Source organism: Phyllobates terribilis, unplaced genomic scaffold (assembly GCF_046119375.1).
Source record: "Phyllobates terribilis strain yellow unplaced genomic scaffold, ASM4611937v1 Scaffold_2__4_contigs__length_985480577, whole genome shotgun sequence".
Lineage (NCBI taxonomy): Eukaryota > Metazoa > Chordata > Amphibia > Anura > Dendrobatidae > Phyllobates > Phyllobates terribilis.
Genome location: NW_027362762.1, coordinates 365554918 through 365576222, shown reverse-complemented (window position 1 = coordinate 365576222; position 21305 = coordinate 365554918). Strand labels below are relative to the sequence as shown.

General features: G+C 39.8%; 1 protein-coding gene across 1 annotated transcript in view; it reads right to left on the bottom strand.

The window, feature by feature from the left end:
- TMEM47 (transmembrane protein 47) overlaps positions 1–21305 on the bottom strand; it is a 212598-nt gene that overhangs the window by 94311 nt on the left and 96982 nt on the right. The window lies entirely within an intron of this gene.

Here is a 21305-nt window from a genome sequence, read left to right as displayed (position 1 = left end):
ATACAACAGGCAAATATCACCATGGATCCTGCCAAAAGCTTTGTCCCTATGTATTAGTACCATATATCTGAGATCAATAGGGCTGGACATAGGTGACAACAACCTGTTCAAGATTATATCATGCGTACAACCGTCACCAATCTGACTGAAAAAAATGTCCCTGTTATAAAGAGATCTTACCCATGTTGCAGAAGGGCCTCCTGTGAGGTGCAGGCGGAAAGTGTGGGTTCGTGACGCGCGTTTCATGTGCTAGTCTCACGCTTTCTCAAGCTGCTGATAGATTCCCTTTAAGATGCATTTACTCCATTCAATTTGTAAATATTAGCCTATCGGCCGCCATTTAATAGTCTGTTTACGCAAGCAAAGGATGTCAGAGTTGCTTCTGAAACGCTTTGCAATACTTGTCCATCTCTTTCCCTGTACCCCCACTGGGATATGTCAACTTTTAATGGAATTGTAAATTAAGGAATATTTTTAATGGAGCTGGAATACCCCTTTACTTTTTCTTGAATGTCTCATGTCTGGTCAGGACGAACGTCCGTGCTCCCATCCCCGAGGCTACCACAGGTGAGCTGGCATTTTCCCTACAATATTTACACAGGCAGATGACAACCCTTCAGATATTAATTCAACGATCTCTAATTGATTATTCAGTGAGCCTAAGTTGCCATTGTTCTTTGTAGTGCAGTTTATACAGGACAACATGCTGCCGAGAACAAAGATCTTTTGTGCCGCACAAAAGATCATTTGAACCAATGAATGAGCATATTGCTTGCTCGGTGACTGATCAGCAGTCTAAATTATAAAGAAATAAAGAGTTCAGAAAAATGCTTGTTCATTTATTGTAGTCTAAGTGGGCCTTTATACACGGAAGGGTGTCAATCACTGATTAGGACCACTATCTTCCTCAATCAGAAAACATTAATTAGTTTATCTTACTTGGGAAGACCACCCTCTTAGAAAACAACTTTACGTTGCAATTTTGGGTGGTTGTCTCATAGAGGACTCAATTTAGGTAAAAGTGTTATAATATATACTATATGTATATCGATGGATCAATTTGTCTGAAGTTTAATTTATTAAAAAAAATCAGGAATAAAATCAGAAAAATAGATCAAAGTTTGAAGATGTACTGTACAAACAATAAAAATAATGCTTGTAAGAAAGGGGGAATAAATTAGAAAAAAATAAATAATGAGGTGAAATACATGAAATACAGAAAATAAATAACAAAAACATTTATATTGCTTGTACAATACTATTTTACTGTATGGAAACAAAATGTACAGTAATTACTGCACAGTTTCAATTTTCGGTATGGTAGAGCAGAAAAATGACAACTATTAGAGCTCATTCCTGGGAAAGAATTTACAATGTAAACTATGCCAATTTTGTTCTGAATAGAAGTAAATCAATTTTAAGCAGAGATGCATTCTGGCAGCCTTAGACAACCAGTGCATACATGAGTTATAACAGGCAGAAAATAAAACAACAGAGACATTATTTCCACTGAAATGGAACTCTCAGAAAGAGAAAAATATATGTCAGAAAAGTGTTAAAGGCTGTATCCTACAAGTTCCCTGCTGAGAACATTCACTGCATGTTTTTCCAAGAGGCAGAATAAGTAATAAAGTCTGCTGCTAACTGCAATCAACTCAACTGCAACTTAAAGTATTATAGAAAATGTATTTGTGGAGAAAATACATCTTTGCTAGATTTAAATGCTACAAATATGGGACATGGAGATACTTTTTTATTTTTAAATTATTGTAACAAGGAGGTGTTTTGATTCATTAGTCCTTAGCTTTAATGGTGCAGTACATCCTACAGGGGATATATCTTATTACTTATATGCTGTACAATATTTACCTAATTGCAGTGATTCATGTAACTCTGCTTTCCCAAAAATGGAATGACAAATTTCGAAGTCAAACATTTACATGTTGTAGACCCTTAACTAGTACTAGCATTACCCTTTACTCCATGTTGCTACCTGCTGTATATACTGAAGTGCCTTTTACAGCATAGATTTCACCCTATATTATGTAAGCAGATTATTTTATTTATTTTAATAGTAAATAAATTATTCAAAGAGGTTCTAATATTGGAAAGTCTACAATCTTAGATTACAATATTAACTGTGACAGATTAAAGAGAGCTTGTCTGTTTCTGCAGGCCCCCAAAACAGCCACATCTTTATATGTCTTTATATGAAATCTTTACATACTGTATTTTTCGGACTATAAGACGCACCCCCCCCCCCAAATTTGGGAAGAAAATGGGGGTGCGTCTTATAGTCTAAATGTAGCTTACCAGGAGGCGGCGGGGTCACAGGAGGCAGGGCCGCCGCTGCTGGAAGATAGCGGCGGCAGGAGTGGGATGATACTGTGGGCCCTGAGCTGGGAGGAGAGTGTGTTCCGGCGGTGCGAGGCAGCAGACATTGACCTCTAGGCGGTTGGCTTCAGGAAAATGGTCGCCAGTGTCAGCGCATGAGCAGACTGAAATCTCGGCTCAATGACGAGCATAAATCTCAATCTGCGCATGCGCCACCTCTGACAAATATTTCCTGAAGGCCACCGCTGGGAAATCAATGGCTCCTTACTCACACCGCCGGAAAACCCACGAATCCCAGCCCAGGGCATCACCCCACTCCTGTCGCCACCAGGTTCCTGCAGTGGTGACCCTGCCTCTTGTGACACTGCTCCACCGCCGACGCTCCCCCCCCCCCCAGTATGCTAAATTCAGTCTACAAGATGAACTCCCATTTTAACTTTAAAAATCTTTTTTTACTAATTTCTTCTTCTAAATTTGGGTCAGTCTTATGGTCCGATGTGTCTTATACTTCCAAACAAGCCCATTTTTGTGCTTTATAGATGTTTTAATCTCCATAAAATCAACTGGGATTGCAATATCCTAATTAATGGGTGAATAGTCTTGAGGGAGTTGTTTTTCCTAGACTAATTTTTCCACTAATCATATTATCACGACCCTGTGAGTCTAAGTCATATGGTTTACAAGAGCGTTCTCATCAACAGCTTTTTTTTAATTTTACACATGCGTGCAATGTTCTGCTTCCCTGGCAATGTGCAGTGAAGGTGGGTGTATGCTCCCCTGCCTCATCAAGGCACAGTGAATGCCCAGGATGGTGGCAGTGGTGCAGGACTCAGCCAGATATAAGATTATGAAAGCACATATGTAAGAAGTATATAAAGGGTTCAATAAAGATATGGTGGCATATTGGGGGCTCCCATAACCCATTTAAATTTGGTCAAGACAAGACAACCTCTAGTGGGAGAAATTTATTTTTCTATACTAGGGAATTACATAAATAACAATAAACTCAGGCAGATGTTATCCTTTTGCAAACAAAAGTAATAATAAAAAAGACTGGTAAGGAGCTGCAAATCTAGTCTAAGTTCTGACTTTAGAGAGGGAGATATGGTCATTTTAAAGGCCCTCATACACATTAGATAGCTGGGGGCTAAACAACTGTTTGGTTGACATCTATATCTCCCAACTTCCCCATATAAAGGAATGTATGGATTGGCCTATCTATGAGCAGTCTATCTTCACATCAAGCAAAATCATTGACAGACAAACAAAATAATAGAACTAAACTCAATGGGCCAAATCCTTTGTGTCACTGACATCATCTGGTCAGGAGTGACTCGGGAGACCCCCATACACATTAGGTGGTTGAAGGATTCCGCCAAAATTAGCTAATTCAGATGATTCTTATTTAATACGTATAGGAGCCTTAAGATAGCTTATTTATGCTTATAAATCAATGGGACTGTTGTGTAAGTTTTGGGTACACCTTGGAGGCTGGAGGCTGAGTGCCTACAACTGCATATCTCCTAACATTTGATCCCAAAACAAATTTTTAGGACATTTTTTTAAAGCACTGCTCGCAACTTCACCATGATCACCCTGTGTGAGATTTTAGCTTACACATACTATTGCAAAACACTGCCCAAAATAGTGATAAATGAAAGAAGTCTGACATGATCATTAAATAATAAAAAGTAGAAGTCTTATGGAGAATACAGTAGTATATATGATAATATGTCCCAAAGGCCACTAATATACAGTTAGGTCCATATATATTTGGACAGAGACAACATTTTTCTAATTTTGGTTCTAGACATTACCACAATGAATTTTAAACAAAACAATTCAGATGCAGTTGAAGTTCAGACTTTCATCTTTCATTTGAGGGTATCCACATTAAAATTGGATGAAGGGTTTAGGAGTTTCAGCTCCTTAACATGTGCCACCCTGTTTTTAAAGGGACAAAAAGTAATTGGACATTTGACTCCAAGGCTATTTCATGGACAGGTGTGGGCAATCCCTTTGTTATGTCATTCCTAAGTAAGCAGATAAAAGGCCTGGAGTTGATTTGAGGTGTGGTGCTTGCATTTGGAAGGTTTTGCTGTGAAGTAAACATGCGGTCAAACATGCGGTCAAAGGAGCTCTCCATGCAGGTGAAACAAGCCATCCTTAAGCTGCAAAAACAGAAAAAACCCATCCGAGAAATTGCTACAATTTTAGGAGTGGCAAAATCTACAGTTTGGTACATCCTGAGGAAGAAAGAAAGCACTGGTGAACTCATCAATGCAAAAAGACCTTGGCGCCCACGGAAGACAACAGTGGTGGATGATCGCAGAATAATCTCCATGGTGAAGAGAAACTCCTTCACAACAGCCAACCAAGTGAACAACACTCTCCAGGAGGTAGGCGTATCAATATCCAAATCTACCATAAAGAGAAGACTGCATGAAAGTAAATACAGAGGGTTCACTGCACGGTGCAAGCCACTCATAAGCATCAAGAATAAAAAGGCTAGACTGGACTTTGCTAAAAAACATCTAAAAAAGCCACCACAGTTCTGGAAGAACATTGTTTGGACAGATGAAACCAAGATCAACCTCTACCAGAATAATGGAAAGAGAAAAGTATGGCGAAGGCGTGCTACAGCTCATGATCCAAAGCATACCACATCATCTGTAAAACACGGCGGAGGCAGTGTGATGGCTTGGGCATGCATGGCTGCCAGTGGCACTGGGTCACTAGTGTTTATTGATGATGTGACACAGGACAGAAGCAGCCAAATGAATTCTGATGTATTCAGAGCCATACTGTGTGCTCAGATCCAGCCAAATGCAGCCAAACTGATTGGTCGTCATTTCATACTACAGATGGACAATGACCCAAAACATAAAGCCAAAGCAACCCAGGAGTTTATTAAAGCAAAGAAGTGGAATATTCTTGAATGGCCAAGTCAGTCACCTGATCTAATCCCAATTGAGCATGCATTTCACTTGTTAAAGACTAAACTTCAGACAGAAAGGCCCACAAACAAACAGCAACTGAAAACCACCACAGTGAAGGCCTGGTAGAGCATCAAAAAGGAGGAAACACAGCGTCTGGTGATGTCCATGAGTTCAAGACTTCAGGCAGTCATTGCCAACAAAGGGTTTTCAACCAGGTACTAGAAATGAACATTTTATTTACAATTATTTAATCTGTCCAATTACTTTTGGTCCCTTTAAAAGCAGGGTGGCACATGTTAAGGAGCTGAAACTCCTAAACCCTTCATCCAATTTTAATGTGGATACCCTCAAATGAAAGCTGAAAATCTGAACTTCAACTGCATCTGAATTGTTTTGTTTAAAATTCATTGTGGTAATGTCTAGAACCAAGATTAGAAAAATGTTGTCTCTGTCCAAATATATATGGACCTAACTGTACATAAAGAGAGGCAAATACTGTAACTAATGGATGACAAATAAAATAAGAAAGACATCACTAGGTGAGAATTGGAATATTGTCAGACTAAAGAAATCAAACATACAGTAGCATGTCAGCAAAAAGCTAATCTGGCACCACATTTCAAAATACAAACTGAATACATGATTGAATACATCTCTTACACCTGATAACATTCAAAAAAAGAGTATACAACCTTTCTTGTATGGATTTTCAAAGTAAGTGCACTAGCCTCCTTACGTCTAACATATCTATTTATTAATAACCCTGCTGTACTGTTCGGGTCTATTTGACCCCAAAAAAAGTTTGTGAAGCTGCAGATATTTATTATGAGGATCTGCAAATAGTAGTGAGGCAAGTTTGTTTATGGATAGGTGTTGTTATTACGAGTGTTTTTTTTTATTATTTAATTTTTTTTTGTTTGAAATAATGATTGCTACATATGTACTGTTCTGGTCAATATAACCCGATAGTGTTTTATACAGATCTCCTGCCAAATTTTCAGTCACATAAACGATTTATAGTATCATTGTGGATTATCTATTGCATCTACTATTGTTCGATTTCTCCAGTTCTTGCAGGTCCGTGCGCTCCATACAATTGCAAGTTACTGCAGATGGATGGGCTTTGAGTACAGGTCTGTGCAGGTCTGTTTCACTGTAGTATATAAGCTCTTATTGCTGCTACACTGGTTAGTGTTTGTTGCGATTCTATTATTATTATTATTATTATTGTTAATTTATATATTGCTAGTTTATTCCACAACACTGATTTTATCCTGTGAAAGTGGTGAGTGTCCATTATTTCGAAAGTTGGATAAAAATGGGGCGAACACACCCATTGAGTGAAGCTGAATTGTAAAAGCTTGCCAACGCCTCATATTCTGAAGGAGATATCCAAATGAAGAAAATGTCTGAAGACGACGACCACATAAGTAGTGGGGAAAGTGATTGCAAAAATTCTGATTCTGGAGTTGAATTTGATGATGCAATACACCCAGACAACTAGTCAGAAGCAAGCAATTCAGTCTACAAATAAAAATGTCATTTGGAACTTGCAGCCTTCTGCCCAGGCAGGAAAATTGTCCTCTGCTAACATCAGATAATTCTCTAATAAGTAGCCGCTATTAGAGAAGTTTGGAATAAATGAATAGAGATTCTTCCAAAATTATACAATACTGGTGAAAATGTCACTGTGGATGAACAACTTGTGGCATTCCGAGGTAGGTGGCCATACAAACAAGAATCAGGGCATGGAAGTCATTTCAAATTTCAAGAATGGACGAAGAGGACAAAATGTGACATGTGACAACTTTTTTACATCGCACCAACTGGGGCAGCTGTTGCTAAAACGAAAACTTACAATGCTGGGCACTGTAAGAAAAAGCAAGTCTGGACTGCCACAAGGCAATTTACTGGAGATACGTCAGTGGTTTCTTACATTCCCAAAAAAAACAAACAGGTCATTCTGATGAGCACAATGTACCATGACAATGCAGTAAGTAGTCGAGATGACAAAAAGCCGCATATGATATTTCATTATAATTCCACCAAACGGGCAGTTCATACATGAGATCAACTAAGGCTATGTGCCCACGATGCAGAAATGCTCAGGATTTTTTCCTGAGCGTTTCTGCATCTCCCTGGCAGAAAAAAACGCATGCGGATTGTACATGCGGATTGTACATGCGTTTTCCTGCCAGGGAGAAGCGGATGTGAAGCGTTCTTCACTTTCATTTCCGCATGCGGGTTGACAAGCGCTTTCCAATCGATTTTAGCATCACTTGGAACGTGCTTGTCAACTTGGTCACACTATATAAATCCATGGAAACAGCATGGATTTATATAGTGTGACCCGAGAGAATGGTAAAAATAAATAAATAAATATATACTTACCCTCTGATGGCTCCCGCAGTCTTGCTTCACCGTCCCAGCTGCCGGCAGCGGTACACTGAAGGACCTGCCGACGTTAGCGTCGCGTGACCCATCACATGACTATGATGTCAGCGCAGGTCCTTCAGTCCATCGCAAACTGCCAGCAAGCAAGGAGGAGAGCACTGCGGGCCGCCAGAAGGTAAGTATATATTTATTTTTTATTTTATTCTTTTTTTTTACAGTTTCTATGGAATGCGCATCTACATATACAGTGATGCGTAATCCATGTGATCTAATGCAAGTCAATGGCGGCGAAAACGCAGCACTTCCGCAAAATAATTGGTAGTGCTGCGTTTTTTTCAGCAATGATAATCCGCAGCGGAAATTTCCGCAGCATGTGCACAGCACATGTTGATTATCATTGGGGAACATGGCAGGCCTTCTACCAAGCGGTTTTTAAGTGTTTCTGCAGCATTTTTGCCGCTGCGGAAACGCTTAAAAAACGCATTGTGGGCACACAGCCTAATAGTTACATACATAAGCAAACACAAAACCAATCGGTGGCCAGTGGTTTTATTTTATAACATTCTTGATGTGTCTGCCTACAGTGCATTAGTTTTGTGGCGTGAAATAAATCCCAATTGGAAAGCCAACAAACTGCATAAACAAAAACTCTTTCTGGAAGAATTAGGAAAATCTCTTGTTATGCCATCTAATTTAGGAAGGAAAGTAAAACCCCAAAGTGAAGGAGACGTAGCCATAGTAAACTGTATCCAGCAGCAGCTCAACAAAGCAAACCCACGGCCTCCATCAGCACTGGAAAAAGACTAAAACAAATATTACATGTTCTAGTTGTAGTAAATATTTATGTAAAGCACATGTGAGTTATTTCTGTGCAGAACGTAAGAATGCCTGAATATCAGTGAACATGTACAGCCTTTTTCTAAAAAAAATAAAGCAAACTGAAGTTTTGATTTTCATTTATTTTTTACCAACCATGTTCACATACAGTTAAATAATGCAACTGTTACCTTAGAGTAGTTAAATGTCAAAATTAACAGACTTTAATAGGTCGGGTCTTATTGACCCGAACAGTACAAGTGTATAGCCAATACGAACAGCATGGTTAAAGGCATTGATTTTTTGCAAAAAATCACTTTTTCAATTGAATTTCATTGAAAGCTTGCACTGTTAGACTCTGTGTGGAATTTTCTATTATTGGCTGTAGAATGAGTTACCAGAGAATCTGTCAGTGACCTCGTTCCGACTCTTTTTCCTGTCTTTAGTTGAGCTCCTCTCAGTTGATTTATGACCAAAGATTATATCAAAGTTGAATGTGCAGGAATATAAAGAGTCCCTAAAAAACAAATGGTGCAACATGTTTAATGAAACTGAATTGTTGTAATTTAGGTAAAAAAAAATGTCCCGACAGGTGTAAAAAAACTTTAATGTATGCAGTATGTATTGTGAATCTGGTGACCTATTTGCTTAAAGTACAAGAATACAATAATGCAAAATTGATATCTAACATAGGAAAAAGTATACAAAACTCCTTAAAGGGAATCTATCAGCAGGGTTTTGCTATATAATCTGACAGCAGTATGACATAAGGACAGAGATCCTGATTTCAGCGATATTTCACATAGTTTACTGGGTGCAGAAGTTATGATAGAGTAACAGTTTTCTCTGCTGAAGATCAAACAGAGCTCAGTTGTTGAGCTGTGTATAACCCCAACCCCACCACAGCTTTCTGTGTACATTGCAGTGACAGAGAGCTGCTAATCAGTGCTGGGAGTGTGGTTGGACTAGGAGGCACAAGACTAGTTGTCCTGTAGTGATAATCTCCTGCTAATAAAACACTGATTGTATTGAAACAGCAAAACACATCCTAGAAAGTGTCACATCTCTCTAACTATGCTCTCTGCTCCTACATTATGCTGCTCTGAGATTACATAGCAAAAACCTGGTGACAGATTCCCTTTAATGAAATAGAAATGCACAAGATTATCTTGATGAAAGATCTAAATAATTTTTCATGGAAGTAAAATAATTATATGTACAAAAGAAGCGAGTAATTGGAACTAAATGTTCACTATAAATATCCAGATGGGTCCATACTTATCACAAATTCTCATTAGTAACAGTAATAATTAGCTGTAAGCAGAGATATGCATTTGTCACATGCAATGTTAAGGTCCTCATTCCAAGAAACTGTGGGGTAACAAGCCCTCAAGTTATTCTGGTCACAGGTACACAATGCAGGACAAGATGTGTTGGCAATTGACACATAAAATTTTCAAAGCTAAAAGGCAAAACAGATGTAATGGCCCAAGGAAACTAAAAACTAAATAAAAAAATGGACAGAAAACATGTTAGCATATCTTTAGAAATGTATCATCGTGTGCCTCAAAAATCACTCAAATCTCATTAAAGAGAACATGTAATCAGGATTGTATACGTCAAACTAATGCAAAGCTGGTTTAATTCTGTACCTTGCTTGTACAAATGTTTTTGCAGTTTTAGAGAAACATATAGTTGAAACTGTATGCTAATGAGTTGTAAGTGCAGTGGGGTGAGCACTGCACTTACAGATCTCTTTCCTCTCTCTCTATTCCCCTCCTGCTTCCTGCCTCCTATCTCTGACAAGTCACCCATGTTTCAATGACCTGTCAGTCAGAGACAGGAGGCAGGTAGCAGGCAGGCAATAGGGAGAGAGGCAGGAGGCAGGCAGAGTGAGAGCGGCAAAAGAGCTGTAAAAGCAGGGCTCACCTCACTGCACTTAAACTCATTAGCATACAGTTTCAACTATGGATTTCCCTAATACAGCAAAACACATTTGTACAAGCAAGGATTTAATCAGAATTAAAGAGCCTTTACATACATGCCATTAGTTTGTGGTATAAAATCCTGGAGACAGGTTCTCTTTAAGAAGTGCATCTCTGATGGTAAAGTCCCATAAAGTTCTGAGATATACAGAGCCCTAGTGTGGCCCATAGATGTCTATAATTCCGTATCATTAATCTGTTTCTCTGATTAATACAAAATCTATTTCTCACTCATAAAAGTATTGCTTCTATTGAAGAATATGATTGCTATATGAGAACATCAGAACATCGGGTGCCAATTTCTACAGATGGTAAATGGAGAATATATAATATGTTTATATGATGGTGCAGATTTCACAACATCACTAAAGGGAATCTGTCAGCACATTTTTGCTACGTAATCTGAAGACAGCATGAGGTAGGGGTTAAAACACAGATTTCAGCGCTGCCTCTCTTATCAAGCTCCGAGGTTTTTTTCGCTTTCAATGATTGGTTTAGCACCAGGAGCTTATCATTACTCTATCCAGCAGCGGGAGCCTCCTGGTCCGACATGCCCCCTCTGTCTATGAACATCTATAATATAACTAGGGATGTGACCGTCTGTCCGAAGCCTCTTTAGACTGCGCCTGCGCAATGTGCCTGCGCAGTATGGCCCCAGACAGAAGGAACATATCCACATCCCAGAGAGGGATGAGGAGTGTGGCGCCTGAGATCGCGGTATGTGTAGGCACTGAACGCATACCGCAATCTCCAGCACCGTAAGCACATCCCTCTGGCAAAAACACCAATGGATCAAATACTTATTTCCCCCACTGTATAGAGCTTGGTGGAGTCAGGGTTAGCTTTTCAGCTCATTGCTAAATCTAAAAACTCTGTGTGAGAACGTCTGCACCCAGATGAGGTAGCAAAAACCTGGGGAAAAATTCCCTTTAAGAATAGTCGTGACTGATAAGAACAATACAGGAGAGACCAAGAGCAATAGCAGCCAGACAGTTATATTCCAGGCTTCTGACATAAGTATATGTAAAGGAATCAAAAGATAAGCAATTTCCTTCCTCCTCTAGCTTGTTTTTATTTTTTATAGTTGTCCCACTCTGGTTATATTTAGGTATTTTTATATTTAGGTATTTAGGTATTTATTAGTAACCACTAATAAAGTTCAAACAGAGAAACCATACTGTTTTTAACAGCATGCACATAAATGAGCAAAAGTCATTCATCCTGGGAATCAGTAAACCAAAGAAAATCCAACTCCTCATTACTAGATAAATAAGTGAGAAAAAAATATAAAGTTATTTAAAAAATATATAAAACAAAGCAATTAAACTACGCAGAATTTCAAATGACTATCAATCTATTTTATTTTAGAGATATTAACCCAACCTCACGACTGTTTTAAAGAAAAAAACTTATTGGTAACCCAAAGAAAGTAATAGAAATATTATTTCAGTTTCCTACACTAGACTGGAAAAAAATAAATAACATACAGACACTATTGGAGAAGATCCAGTTCATTTTAAAAACAATTGTAGGCGGGTGGACGGACCGTGTAGCTATAGTGCTGCTCATAACAAAAGGAGCCCCCCAGCTCCCCAGTAAATGCAACACAAAAAATGCAAGATAAAATAATATCTAAGAAAAGTGGACCCCAAACACTTTTATTTATATAGCATAACAAACATGGCAGGTACTCTCCCTTTCTGGGTCCAGCACTTGCTCTCCGCTGCTGCTCTGATCTCAGTGTCTTGGCTGTATCAGTAATGTAAATAGCTCATATCACCACTGCAGCCAATCTCTGAGCTCAGTGGCTCTGCCGATGTAGGTGACGTAAGCTTGGTGATTGGCTGCAGCGATGATGTGAGCTATCAACATGACGCCACCATTGCAGCCAAAACACAAGACCAAAGCAGTGGAAGAGAGTCCGTACCTATTCTTTTTATGTTACATAGATAAATCTGTTTGTGGGACACTTTTCTTACAGTCGAAAACCTCTTTAAGCTCAAGATGTGTTAAAATTGATGCAAAGGAAAGGTGGTCAGATGTATTTAGCAACCAATCTAATAGATGTTTTCATTTTCCAAAGAGCTTCTGAAAAATAAAGGCCAGACTAAATAGGTAATCTAATTTTGATTAATCTTCCTTTGTGTGGTGACATTGCTCAATGGTTGGTAATGGCTGTGAGAACTTAATATCTTGAGGCAAATGCTATGTCTACCTCTGCAAGACCTCTTGGTCTTGAACTATATAGTGTATAAATAACCTACCAGAGTATCAGCTGGACCACAAGCAGTGGAGATGAGAAGATTTTTATAAATTCGGTTTTGCCGAAGTTTCCTAAAAAATTTGATTTGTGGGGAATAAATTTGCGTGAATCTCAATATTGTAAAGGTTGTCATTGCGCAAAAAATATATGTGGGAAGAGGAAAGAGAGAGACAGAACCCTACAGACCTTAAGAGCCTACATTCCATAGGAGAGCGAGAGTACTCCACTGACCAAAAGAGCTTACACATTACAGGCAAGCGAGAGAGAAGACCCCGCTGACTATAAGAGCTTATTCTCTACAGGTGAGAAAAGACTCCGCTGACCATAAGAACTTATACTCTACAGGCGAGAAAAAACTCCACTGACCATAAGAGCTTAGTACAGGATAGAGAGATAAATTACCCTGCTGACCATAAGAGCTTACACTTAATAAGCAAGAGAGAAGAAGTGGACTCCATTGACCATAAGAACTTTCACTCTACAGGGGAGAGAGATCGAGAGCAAGAGAGACCGAAGACCCTGTTGATCATAAGAGCATACACTGTACAGAAGAGAGGACCCTGCTGACAATAAGAGATTACACTCTTCAGAAGAGTAATGTGGGAAATGGTGCCAGACAAGATTTTTATTTTTTTTTTGCAAACCACAAATTGAATCTCAAAATGTTCAAATTAGTGTGGAACCGCAAAAATCGGGAAATTCGACTCAACCTCGATCCTCCTCGGATTGATCCACTCATCTCTAATAGGCAGACCTAGGTTCTGACATGAAAATGGACCACAAAAGTCCAGCTGACTTTAAAACCTTAATGCTGCATTCACACACAGTGGCTGCAAACCACAGTGAAACAGCTGTCATTACAACATATTTTACAGGTGAAACATCTGTTTCTTAGCAAATGTAAAGAATCACTGTCATTATTTTTATTCTCTAAAACAGTGTAAATGTTAATGCAGTCTAGTGTATAAATGGGTTAACATACTCATTGATCAACATCTTTTCTGATGTACAGTGATGCTCCAGTCCTCCTCTGAGCCAGATGACGGCGATCACTCTGCACTCTATGTGACCCGGAAGTGGCTTTTACAATATATTTCGTCTTGACACTCCATAGGCTTACACTGTAAAAGTCATTTCCAGCTCACACATAGAACCCAGTGCAAGTTGGCAAGTCGGAAAAGCTGTCACGTGAGGACTGGAGCAGTGCTGGACGCGGGAAGACAGCAGTCAGTGAGTATATTAACACACTGACAATATACTACACTAACATTGACACAGTTTAGGGAATTAAAAAAAATCGTGAGTGTTTCTTTAAAACACCACTCCACCATTTTTTTTATTGCACCATTGGAGTGGTGCTTTAAATGTAATTCCCCAGCCCCCTGTCTCATACTCACCTGCTGCCGCCTTCAACCTTTTCCAGCGTCGCTCCCTGCCGGAAGCACCAGTGTTTCATGGAGCGCGCCGGAGGTGACTTTTCAATACATCTCTATGAGAGCCTTGTTTTGACTTTGTTCTGGCTCTCACAGAGTTGCATTGAGTCTTGTGATGTAACTTCTGAGTTACGGACAGTCGGAAGTTACGGGCACAAGATGGAGCAGCGGGACCGAAGCGGCATTGGTAAAAGGTGAAGCTGTCGGAGGCGAGTATAAAAACAGGGGAAGAGGGCTTACATTTAAATCGCCACTCCAGGTCTGAAAAAAAAAAACACTGGAGTGGTGCTTTAAGTACAGAGGAGCAGTGAAAAGACTGGAGACCATGGGCAACACAGCCTATGGGTTTATTCACTAATAACTAATAAGCTATAATAATGTCCTACAACAAGAATAAAGTTTACACTGGAGGTATAAGCAGATGTACACAAGAATTTTTTTACTGGTTTTATACGGTAATTTTGTATGTAGTTGCATTAAAACATTTGCTGATAGCTTTAGGATTGTAGCTGAAAATAATGTCAGTAAGAGAGGGGAAAATGATAATACAAGACAGTCTGACGGCAGTCGTATTTAACTGGCTCTTAAACAAAGGTTAACTTTTCAGATAAGAGCATTTAACAAAATTATGATAGCATAATGTGTCTATAAAGAGGAGGGCATATGCCAACTTTACATGTTATTTGTAATTTAATGGTATATGATCCTCCTGAGCCTATGTTAATGTTCAGTGTCCTAGACGGATATTATGTGAAGGCTTGTCCATAATTTTCTTCATTCATTTTTCATTCAGCCTCACATCTGTCTCTTTTATACTGCAGAACATAAAACGAATAGGAAAAGAGCTGCACATTTTATCTACCCTAAAGCTTTTCTTTGCAGAATGCAGTTTGGGAAGAATTCAATAATTGGTTTACGTGCTGTTGATTAGATTTTATTTTATTGCATTTTGGATTGTTCTTTCCACGTCATAAACCGAAACAGATGATGTAGACATTGCTGCTTTCTAGGCTGTGCAAACAATATAGCAATAATGGAGACAGAGCAAAAAGTGCACAATGAGCCCGCTCTAAAACAAACATAAGAAATATAGGAAATTATTCAGCATCTGGGAGGCTGAAATACATACAAACATATTTTCACCATTTATCTTGCCTTTGTGGTTGATGGAAAGGAAATCCCATTGAGCATGGACCAAATGCAAGGCATTATTGAAGCATTACCTATGAATGCAAAAGGCTTTATATTTAAAACTTGGCAAAATGTGCTGTATCTTGTAAAAGGGACACAATTATAGAAGTAAAATTATGGAGCGCTTTTTGTAATGTAGCAGTGTGATCTCATTATCTACCAGCTGGAATGCCCAGTGGACTGGAGTAAGTGGCTGGAATTACAATGTCATTCGCACAAGTGATAAGAGAAGAGAAAAGTGCATTAGAAATGGGTAACATTAAATCCTATATCACTACACAATTCAAGAGGTTAACGTGTAGTTCATCTCAGCTGTACCGCAGTGCTTTGGAAAGCATCACGTTCTTTTCTTAATAGGTAAATATGGAATAATCAGCTGAAAAAGACAAATAGAAAACTGTGCCTGTTAAGCAGTCATCAAAGAACTACTTCAATAGGAAAAAGGATATCAATACTAGTGTTAAGCGATATCTTCCGATATCAGGAAATATCGTATCGGATTGGATCGGGCCGATACCCAAAAAGTATCGGATATCGCCGATTCAGATACCGGAAACCAATGCAAGTCAATGGGACACAAATATCGGAATGAAAATAAACCCTTTCTTTCCTTGTAGGTTAATTCTACATGAAGTAAAACAACTAAGAATAATGTAGAATGACATGAAAAGCCGGCAATTCATCAGCGGCATTCACCGGTACCCGACAATTTACAACAGAAAGAATAGAGCTTCACACATAGATTAGGTAGGTAGAACCATGTCAGTCACATATATATGAAGTACTGTGACAGTGTTGCTTACTGTACTTGTCATTTAGTGTAAAGGATTTATTTTAAAAAATATTAGTGTTTTCGTGCACCGTCTCTTTAAGAAAGCCGGCCGGCAATTCAGCATCTGTACCCGACAATTTATAATAGACAGAATAGAGCTTCACACATAGATTAGATAGATAGAAACATGTCAGTCACATATATATGAAGTACTGTGACAGTGTTGCTTACTGTACTTGTCATTTAGTGTAAAGGATTTATTTAAAAAAATATTAGTGTTTTCATGCACCGTCTCTTTAAGAAAGCCGGCCGGCAATTCAGCAGCGGTACCAGACAATTTTTAACAGACAGAAGAGAGCTTCACACATAGATTAGATAGATAGAAACATGTCAGTCACATATATATGAAGTACTGTGACAGTGTTGCTTACTGTACTTGTCATTTAGTGTAAAGGATTTATTTTAAAAAATATTAGTGTTTTCGTGCACCGTCTCTTTAAGAAAGCCGGCCGGCAATTCAGCATCTGTACCCGACAATTTATAATAGACAGAATAGAGCTTCACACATAGATTAGATAGATAGAAACATGTCAGTCACATATATATGAAGTACTGTGACAGTGTTGCTTACTGTACTTGTCATTTAGTGTAAAGGATTTATTTAAAAAAATATTAGTGTTTTCATGCACCGTCTCTTTAAGAAAGCCGGCCGGCAATTCAGCAGCGGTACCAGACAATTTTTAACAGACAGAATAGAGCTTCACACATAGATTAGATAGATAGAAACATGTCAGTCACATATATATGAAGTACTGTGACAGTGTTGCTTACTGTACTTGTCATTTAGTGTAAAGGATTTATTTAAAAAAATATTAGTGTTTTCGTGCACCGTCTCTTTAAGAAAGCCGGCCGGCAATTCAGCATCTGTACCCGACAATTTATAATAGACAGAATAGAGCTTCACACATAGATTAGATAGATAGAAACATGTCAGTCACATATATATGAAGTACTGTGACAGTGTTGCTTACTGTACTTGTCATTTAGTGTAAAGGATTTATTTAAAAAAATAATAGTGTTTTCGTGCACCGTCTCTTTAAAAAAGACGGCCGGCAATTCAGCAGCGGTACCCGACAATTTATAACAGACAGAATAGAGCTTCACACATAGATTAGATAGATAGAAACATGTCAGTCACATATATATGAAGTACTGTGACAGTGTTGCTTACTGTACTTGTCATTTAGTGTAAAGGATTTATTTAAAAAAATATTAGTGTTTTCGTGCACCGTCTCTTTAAGAAAGCCGGCCGGCAATTCAGCATCTGTACCCGACAATTTATAATAGACAGAATAGAGCTTCACACATAGATTAGATAGATAAAAACATGTCAGTCACATATATATGAAGTACTGTGACAGTGTTGCTTACTGTACTTGTCATTTAGTGTAAAGGATTTATTTAAAAAAATAATAGTGTTTTCGTGCACCGTCTCTTTAAAAAAGCCGGCCGGCAATTCAGCAGCGGTACCCGACAATTTATAACAGACAGAATAGAGCTTCACACATAGATTAGATAGATAGAAACATGTCAGTCACATATATATGAAGTACAGTAATAGTGTTGATTACTGTACTTGTCATTTAGTGTTAAAATAAAGGATTTATTTAAAAAAAAAATGGCGTGGGGTTCCCCTTAATTTTAGGCTCTAGCGGAGGTTAAGCAGACAGCTGGGGCAAATGTTTGAAGCCTGGGAAGGGGGTAATACCCACGGAGCTTCCCAGGCTACTAATATCAGCCCCCAGCTGAATACCTAGCCTTTACTAGCTATTAAAATGGGGGAACCCCCCCAAAAAAATAACGTGGGGTCCCCCCTAATTTTATAGCTAGCACAGGCTAGGCAGACAGCTGGGGGCTGATATTAATAGCCCAGGAAGGGTGCCATGAATATTGGCCCCCTCCCAGGCTAGAAACACCAGCCGTCAGCCGCCCCAGAAATGGCGCATCCATAGAATGCGCCAATTCTGGCACTTAGCCTCGCTCTTCCCACTGCCCTGTAGCGGTGGCAGTGGGGTAATAGGGCTGGGGTTGATGTCAGCTTATAATGCCAGCTGACATCAAGCCCAGGTTAGTAATGGAGAGGCGTCTATAAGACACCCCCATTACTAACCCCATAGTCAAAGTTAAAGAAAAACACAAACACCCAGAATAAAGTCCTTTAATTGAAATAAACACACAATTCTTTATTGTTCTAAATTAAACCATACTTACCATCACGCCCATTCCAGCTGAAGCCAACAATCTCCTGCAATAAAAGAAAAATAATAAAGCAACATCATCCTTACTTTTCAATGGTTCCCAGGACAGCTCCAGCTCTGCTACATCGAGATGACAGGCTGGACCGCAGCAGAACGCTGCCATCCAGCCTGTCATCCCGCAGACACTGAGAAGCGCAGGCATGCTTGCGCTCCTCAGTGTCTCTCTGTGACGTCATCCAGATGAGCCGAGTTCATGTCCAATTCATGGAGCCACTGACTGAGGTCACCGGAGTGCATTCAGGCAGCGCAGCTCCGGAGACCTCCTTTACGGCACTGCTGTACCGTGGGAATTTCTCACGATACAGCAGGGCCGTAAAGGAGCTAACCGGAGCAGCGCTGCCTGAACTCCGGTGAACCCTTACGGCCCCGGCATTCTAGCGGCGGCAGCGGTTCAGAGCGGTCACATTCTATGTGGCTGCTCTGAACTGGAGATCTTCGTGGGACACTCGTGGACTACTACGGAGGGGTAAGGATAAGGTTGTGGTTTATTATTTTATATTTTATTACAGGAGATCGATGGCTTCGGGGAATTAGGTGTCTAGGTGAGTATAGGTGTAGTTTTTTATTTTTTACTTTATTTTAGGTGGCGATCGGCGGGGACAGGTAATGTATGAACTAATTTCTTTTAGGTAACCACTGGCCACCAATGACATGTATTTAACATTTATTGGGGACACAGTAGGGCAATTTAAATAGCAGGATCAGGCTGATGGGAACTACTGCTCCCATCGAGCTGATCCTGCTGGCAGGAGTGGACGGGGGACAGACATAGGCCGATGGGAGTAGTAGTGTCACATCGGCCTATGTCTGCCTGCACGCACAGACACCGCGCACACCCGCACAAACATCGCACAGACACCCCGCACACACACCCCGCACACACACCCCACACACATCGCACAGACACCGCACACACCCGCACAAACATCGCACACACACCCCGCACACACACCCCGCACACACACCCCGCACACACACTAATCATGACCGGTCTGATGGTCTGGGAGGTGAGGCTGACCTGTGCGGCCGTGGGAAAGTTCATGTGAGTTCATGCAATGCAGTGAAGCATGAACTCACATGAACCCTCTGAGGGCACCGCGGCGACTTCAAATGAACAGCTGATCGGCATCACCTGATACCTCAGCTGTTCATTTGAAATAACCGGCGGGAAAGCGCAGCACAGAACGGGAAAGCCGGCGGTGAAGTCTTTTCACTGCCGGCTTCCCCGCCCGGGTCCTTCGCTCCTTGGTGCTGCGCTCCCCGCCCGGTCCTAATTTACGATTGGGATTGGAGGTGGCGAGGGGAGCGGAGGATCGGGGTGGGAGGCTGCGGGGAAGCAGTATGGGGCTGTGTGATTGTTTAAAAGCCGGCGGCTTTTTACCGCGCGCCGGCTTTTAAACAATCAGGAGAATTCTCCCCCGCTGGGATGGCATTCTGATGACAGGCTGGATCGCGCTGCCATCCAACTTGTCATCCTTCACAGACACTGCAGAGCGCAGGCATTATGGGAACTTCCGATTCCGGTATCCGATATTGCAAAAGTATCGGAATTAAGTATCGGAATTCCGATACCGCGAATATAGGCCGATACCCGATATTACAGTATCGGAATGCTCAACACTAATCAATACACATTCTAGGTTGGTGAGTTTATCAACATTTTTACTGGCATCTCAATGGTATAAAACCTAACAAAAATACTTTTAAAGATATAAAAAACAGGCAAATGCTGTCTTCACACTAATGTTCTCTGATGTTTTCTATTCCCTTGTTTTACAGAACAATGAAGAGAAGCTTTTCCTTTATTGTTATTATTAATTTAATGGGATTTTTTTTTACAACAATCATTCCATCAGTTAGCTTCTGATACGATCCGTTTCGCACAATTTTGTCTTTGATTTTCTTTGCATTTCATTATTTTTGCAATCCTAACCAAAGCTATCCATTGCCTTTCATTACAATATACTATTCTTTCAGTTTTAATTTGCTACTATCAGATCCGATAAACATGTAAGTGAGGTGTTTCTGTGAATTGAGCTTCTGTCTATGCCTCCATTTATTTATTTATTTATTTCCAATAAAACTTACTGGAAAAAAAAGGTACTGAATAAAACCTAAAATATAATTTTACAGCTGTCTACCAGACACAGCTCTTACTATGGAAAGAAAGACGAGATTGATAAAAGTCATACAAATCAAACATTTTTTGGGAAAACCTCAACAGATTTTTTTAAACATCAATATGGAATTTTACCCAAGCAAGCATTAACCCCTTTACCGCAGTCATTTTCCGTTTTTTTTGCTTTTTTTTTTTCGTTTTTTTTCCCTTTTTACCAACAGCCATAACTTTTTTATTTTTCCGTCAATATAGCCGGATGAGGGCTATAATCCCAGCAGCTGCCACGTAATCCATTGTGGTTCCCACAACGTCCAGCGATTTTCTACTGCAACCTATGGAGTGTCGTTCTGAGAACGACATTTCAAAGGTGAAGTCAGTAACATCATCACCCATAAGACATGACCGCGAGTGAGAACGAGGCTCCATAGGTCACTACCGGTAATGTCTTATGGCGATGATGTTACTGAAGTCATTGCTCGTGATACATGACCACGTGTGATCTATAAAGCGTCGTTCTCAGAATGATGCTCCATAGGTTGCAGGAGAGAAGGGATGTTGTGGGAACCACAATGGATTACGTCGGAGCTGCTGGGATTATTTTTCATTAATAAATGGGTAAACTAGGGAATGTGTGGGGGAGTCTTTAGTCAGTATATGAATATATAATAATTTATCCGCACTATCTCTTATGCCATAAATCCATATAATAAAAACAGCAAATGAGATATCACCCCTGGAATA